The sequence below is a fragment of the Montipora foliosa genome, chromosome 6 (genome assembly GCF_036669935.1).
Source record: "Montipora foliosa isolate CH-2021 chromosome 6, ASM3666993v2, whole genome shotgun sequence".
Classification (NCBI taxonomy): domain Eukaryota; kingdom Metazoa; phylum Cnidaria; class Anthozoa; order Scleractinia; family Acroporidae; genus Montipora; species Montipora foliosa.
In genome coordinates, this window is record NC_090874.1 from 61093416 (window position 1) to 61100195 (window position 6780).

Sequence of the window (6780 nt, forward strand, 5' to 3'; positions counted from 1 at the left end):
TGTAGGGCTGCAAGACAGGGTACATCAACCATGGTACTAGCAAGTGTGAGGCACACTTTGGTTACTGCTCTGCTTTCTGATTTCTCCTTGCAATGCCTCAACGTCTGACTTAATTGCAGTAATAGCTGCTAAGATATCACTCTGGGAGTTGCTTTTCTTACTTTCTTGTTTATCTTTTGGTGAGTCGTCTGACAGTGAAGACCCTGATACTGTTGGTGGCTTAGATCTGTTATTGGTTTTCAGCTTCTTCTCCCTCTCCTTCTCTGCTGAGTTTGCCATGCTCATTTGTTGTATCAAAACTTCATCTGTCACATTTGGGTCTTTTAAGAATGGGCGAATCTTAGCACGAATGCTTTCATCTTGTAAACCAGTTTCAATTGACCGAAGAAATAAACGTTGTACACGTCCAGAGTCATACAGTAGGGACGTGTTATCATCTCCCTCACCACATGCGAACAGAATTTGCTGTCTCAGGTCTAGAGCATTCATCAAAAAGGCTTGGGGTGATTCTTTCGGGCTTTGACATAAGGATGCTAGTGCCTGGTAGAGTTCTGATGTGTTTTTAGCACCATAGTGACTTCGGAGAATCTTTTTTAATCGGTCCAATGTCAGGTCTTGATGAGTTTCAAGGTAACTTCTAAGTACCATACCAGGTGTGATCGAACGGATAACACCATCAACAATTTCACTCTCAACATAACCTTGAGCCAACCCCGTTTGAATTTGACGTGCTAGCGAAGAGAAACTGATTTTATCTTTCTGATCAGGCTCCCCAATTTGACCACTGATCTTAAATAGATCTTAAATTGTCTACGTAAAGCACTAGTAGCCAGCAGTTTTTGAACCGAGTCTTCCTGCGGTGGTTTTACATCACTAATAACTTGTTTTCCACTCTTACCTTCGCCATTTTTGCCCACGGATGGTTGTTCCGTCAATAGTTGTTTTAAATCTCCAAGATACGGCACGATTTCAGTGTCTCCTAATTTTCCAATCTCTTCCTCAAGTCGCTGGACAACATGTTTCGCTACGGCTAGTCTCGTCTTGCCTTCGATATCAGCTTTAAAGAACTTGGCTGTTCGCTCGAGTGAACTCCAATTTGCAGCATAAATGCGCGACTGTATTTCCAATTGAAGTTCTTCTGCCATTGTGTAAGCAAACGGAACGTTTTCGTTTTTCTCCGCAAATACGGTACAAAATGGCGGGCACTTGAAGCACGTGGCCGTGGTCAGAGCGAAAAATACAACAAGGCTCAAAAACATACAAAAATCGATCGCCAAGAGTCGTAAGTCCGGTAATTCTTCTTCATTTAATCCCAGGTCCTGTCGGGGTCGCCAATTTTGTTAGAGGGAGCTCTTAGCACACAACATTTGCAACCAAACATCCTTTTATTTTATCGTCTACGTAGGATCAACCGACCTATATTATTGGTCCCAGTCCTTTCCGTACAGTGCTATATTCTACAGATTCACTTAGCCAATCGTTCTCCCTTTTTTTCTTCTTTTTTCGCTTTCAGCTTTAACACAATGCGAGAAATGCTAATCATAATTATTGGGGAAATTCAGTGATGTCTATCGGCTGCTAGCGCGCGATAATAGAAAAGATAACAGTAAAGGGATGTTCTATCCACAACAGAAATACCGAGGGAACAAGCAACTGGTGAGTGATTCGTGGGTGCCCCATGAAGCAGATTTGAGACTGCCCATTGTATTAAACTACAGATATCTATATATGAATTCGTCCTTGCATTTGCTGAATGTTGGCTCAATTTGGGGAGAAATGCTATTTCTGTCAATGTTTCGGACATTTTCGTGTTACCATTTCCATCCTCCCCTAAACCTGCTCCCATAGGTGAATAAAATATCTACCCAGCCCTCCCTAAGTGTTTAGTCCATTGGCCCAGTGGAGAGAGCGCAAAAACCGCTAGACATGCGCACTAGAATCACACTTGTGTTGCCGCCATTCCATTTTCATAATGGCGGACGACAAATCAAAATCCACCACGTCATTGTCGGGGCTGTCACGCCGTTGGGGTTTCTCTGAGAAAATTTGCAAAAAGATGATCTGAATCTGCCATCATTCAACGATGCTTCAGAGCCGTCAGGGAAGAGATCGGACCAAAACCAGTTCGCCTAAAGCAATAGAGTTTTTGACGAGCTTCGAAGCTTCATTTGACGTTCGTTGTTTAGAGTTTTGCGTTTCTTAAGGTGGTCGGTTACTCTTTAAGCTCAGAACAGAGATATGTTGGAGGTAAATTATTTTCGCGAAACATATCAAATATGACTTTTTTTTCGTTGATATGAAAATTTTTGAGAGGTGTTTAAAGGTGGAATTCCGATTTCATACACCAAGAGAGACTTTTTCAAATCGAAGTTTGAAGAGAAGCAGGTTTTTTTACCGCTAGTGTTCGTCTTCACAGTTGTAACTGGTTTTACACAGAAAAGCGAAGTCCAGTGCCTTATACTTTCACGCCACTCGTTATAGTTTGTGAGGTTTTCAGGTCGTAAGTTGTCCTGAAATGCATATAGCGTACATGTATGTTTTTAACTTCGAGTTAATATCTTGTCGACATTGTTCATACAATGTAAGTTTTCTCGCTTTATAAGCCAAGGCGACAGAGCGGCTGCCTGTTATATTAAACAGCGGCAAATATTGACAACAAACCCTGTTATTTTCTTCCCTTTAACAACGTTCATTGCTATGTTTTGTGTAACTAAAAATAAAATATGTCAACTGTCACATCTGACTACCGGGGGATTGTGTGCTTTTTCAAGTTTATGGGACTCTTTGCAAAGTTTATTCAACAAAGTAAGCTGCTTTTTCCGTTTAGAGACTGAAAATGTCAGCAAAGGTGCTCTAGTTCAATGTGCAAAGCGCTTTTTATGGCTTTTGATGCCAGCAAAACAGTTCACCAGACTAGAAAATTTTTATTCACTTGCTACTGGCTCACAAAGACTACAGAATTTGCCACATGGATGAATACATTTCACCAATGAAGGTGAGTGATGCAATAACATTACAATAGTTGCAATAATAATCTGCCCTGAATTGAATTTCCCCTACCCCTCAATATAGATTCTACGCCCCCTTCTTTGTCAGTGCCAAAAATCTGCCAAGAGAACTGAAGCACTAAGTTACACAGAATTAGTCAGACAGGTAGAAACCCTCAAGGATCAAAAGCAGGAGCTGGATATTAAGCAGAGAAAAATCGAGAACGAAAACAAAAACTTTCACAAAAAAACATGAAGTTAAGTATTTGGGTTTAGCTCATTACGACAATGACATGCCAATGCCTTTGCAGTACCCACCCCCCCCCCCCCCCCTTCACCAAGACACACACGCCACTGACAGCAGTACACTGCTTAGCATTATATTGAGTGCCACTAAACATGTTTCATTTCATATTATTATTTACATGCACAGAACAAACTGCATTGAACACAATGCACAACCCCATGAATTTCTCAAATTGCTTTTGGCCTATTATAAGACCTGTGAGTAAAACCACACCAAAAAGTTAGCTCACTATAATAAGGTAAAACAGATATCATTTTCATAATGGTTATGCTTTACAATGTAGCTGTGTCACCAAACACCCAAGGTTATTTGTTATATAGCACAAATAGGAAAACGTGCAATGGGAACAGCAACGGTGGTCGTCGGTCAATATTTGCGGGCAACAGTGCACTGTTACCCTCTGACGTCATAGATTTTGCACTGTTGCCCGCTCAGAGACTTTTGAACGACAAAAGTGTTTTTGTTAGATGTCATGTGACCTTGAAGTAACCAATGAGAGCATGTGCTGCTGGGGGCAAAAACAGTCATATAACAAAAATAATTATTATTCAACATAACACACTTTTGCTGGAAAAACAAGATCAGCAACACAAATCAAATGTTGAATTGAGAGAAGAAAATGTCATGCTTCACAAAAAAGGACAAAGTTATAGAGACAACACAGTTTTCAAGAAAAATATTGGACTGACATAAAAATTAACACCACGCACATGTAACTCTGTGAAAAAGCACCCCAAATGCCTAAATTTCCAATATAGGTTTCAGTCAGAACAAACTTTTCCTTATCACGGACTAAATTCTTATGGTCGTTAATTTTCTTTCTAGTGCAAATAATATTGAACAAAACAAAATAGTGTATTGTAATAATGAACTGATGTATGTTTAGTATTTTTTCCTTTCATTTTCCCGAATTTGTTCTCCACCTATATATATCTGTTTGGGTCAAGTTAGCAGAAAGTTGGGGAATCCACTCAAAAGAGACACTTGTAATACCACTGGCAGTACTAAATCCTAACATTACTCAACAACAATGACAATATTATTTGTGTTCCTTTAATATATGTTTTACAACTAAAGGAGACACTGCATTTACAGCTAACAATGATAGCTCTCTTGTGCACCATACAATTTCACAAGTCACTAGTCAACCACTAAACAAAAGGAGGAAAGAACTTATATGATCCAGACAAAATGGGAAATTTTGCTGGTGAACATTCTCCAGACCTGTTTGAGAATATCTTCTATGCCACAATGTATTTACAATAATGAAAGGGGTTTTCCGTGAACCAAGAAAGCTAATCTGCAGAGAGTAAAGTAGGTTGCTGTACTACTGCACAACTTCAGTTTCTTCTTAAATCAGGTATTGCTACCATTTCCTACAAACAAAAACAATGACAAAACCATTACACAGAAAGTGAATAATGACACAGTAAGCACAAGGGGAAAGATAATACCTTACACTGAGTTACATTATGAAATTTTGAACCACGGATACTGTGTTTTTCACTTTCTGATTGGTTTCACTCACTCTCAAATAACTGCTCTTATACAGTATGACATAATATGGAAACTGATTGCGCCAAGTGTTACCACGCTGGAAACTGATTGCCTTTAAATATGTCCAAGTGTTAAGAATCAAATGAAAATTTAATAAAACAATAATCACTGGATATGATTGAGTTGTTGATCTCATATCAACATGCACTCATGGAATTATGATATTATTGTTCATTATTGTCTTGTGCTATAGGAATTATATGCTTATTAGTATAATTACTGAAAGTTCTCTGCACTGATTGCTTGTCATTGAGATGATTATTATTACGTGATAATCACCGAAGCGGTTTTTTCAAAATAGCCACAAGCTGTTTTGTTCAGGTGACAGACGAATAAATAATTAATTGTTTTAAAGAAAATGTGTATCATTCAAATAATCAACTATGTAATAGGCGATTTGCATGATGGCATCATTTACTAAGAAATTGAGTTGCTTCTATTGTCAGGCAAATTTAAATTATTGTTTCCGATATTCCCTCAGACTTTATGAATGTTGGTGAATAAAAACCTCAACTTCATCTCGGTTTTTATTAACCGATATTCACCTTGCCTTCGGCGAAACAATAATTGTTAATAATTATTATTTGGTGTTCATACTAATTTTTAGTGTTAAACAACTTTCAGTCAGGGGTACGCATCTAACTAAAGCTGTAAGGCTTATTATTATTATTATTATTATTATTATTATTATTATTATTATTATTATTATAATTATTATTATATAATATACCTGAAGTGTTTGCATGCTTCCAAAGCTTTGCTGCACATGTGTTTTTGTAGCCGTTTTGCAAACTTATAAATATGAAAAAGTTGACCAACATGGTTACTCTGTTACAGTAATGTACTTTTCTGGGCTGTTCCACAACTGAGCAGGACAATATTGCCAAACACTGAGTGGAAGACGCTTTGATGCAGATTTCCTGGAATGGTTTCTGCAAAAATATTTGCGAGGAACAATAGGGAGCCCACACAAACAGTGTGTCAGTTTGTAGGTTCGAAACAGAAAGAAATGTATGGGAAATATTGAAGAGTCCTAATATAGTAAACTTACATCGAGAAATGACAATGTTAAAGCTCCTTAGAAGGACGTGTAGTAACAGTCAACGGAAAACCCACCAAATCGCTCAAATTCACCATTTTCAGCCGCAGAAATGACAATACGCAACAACTGAGGTTATTTTGAGCTTTAACATAGACATTTCTCGATGTAAGTTTACTATATTAGGACTCTTCAATATTTCCCATACATTTCTTTATATTTCGAACATACAAACAGACACACTGTTTGTGTGGGCTCCCTATGGAGGAACAGCAACAAAAACCTCGCACAGATCGATGGCATTTAACAGTCAAGGTTACGTGACGTGGAAATTGTAAATCCCAGGTGTTAAGAAAATTCAACTTTGTGGCTGAAGTTCACTCACAGTTCATCTACAGCAAGAAACCCAGTGGACGATTTTATACGATCAAAGTTGTATGACCGCGTTACGCTACAGTCTTCAATAACAACGGCCAGCCAAACTTATTTTCAAAAGCAAAAACCTTTCGTCCATCAAGACCAAGTTGCTCCTGTAGTTCCCGAGAACAAAGAAGAATTTCGTCGCCAGTTCGCTGGTTTCTGTAAGATTTTTACATAATCTGGGGGCAGGCCAACACCCCATGTCAAGAAAATTCACAGTAGCCAATACAAAAGGACGCATTGCTACTTGACATGCAGACTCGCGAAGTAATCAATCGTGTGTTCTTGACCGTTGATTTGGAATCGCTGAGTGTTCTCTCCGTCCTTGAAAAAAAAATCCTCTGGCACCCAGGGTATGAGTCGTCTAACTTTCCACAAAATTTGACAAATGCTAGAGTGTTATTTTCCACTTCGATCGATCACTGTCTCGATCGTCTCGATCACTTCGAATCTTTAGAGTCGCGAAAAAA

At 38.5% G+C, this 6780-nt stretch overlaps 1 long non-coding RNA gene across 1 annotated transcript in view; it reads right to left on the reverse strand.

Annotated features, from left to right (window-relative positions):
* Positions 1-4260: 4260 nt before the first annotated feature.
* LOC138006109 (uncharacterized) overlaps positions 4261-6780 on the reverse strand; it is a 2525-nt gene continuing 5 nt past the window's right edge. The window contains exons 1-2 of the long non-coding RNA XR_011123848.1: positions 5582-6780; positions 4261-4670 (exon numbers count right to left, since the gene is read on the reverse strand). The exon at positions 5582-6780 is cut by the window's right edge and continues 5 nt beyond it. This is a non-coding gene — a long non-coding RNA (uncharacterized lncRNA). The remainder of the gene's footprint in view (positions 4671-5581) is intronic.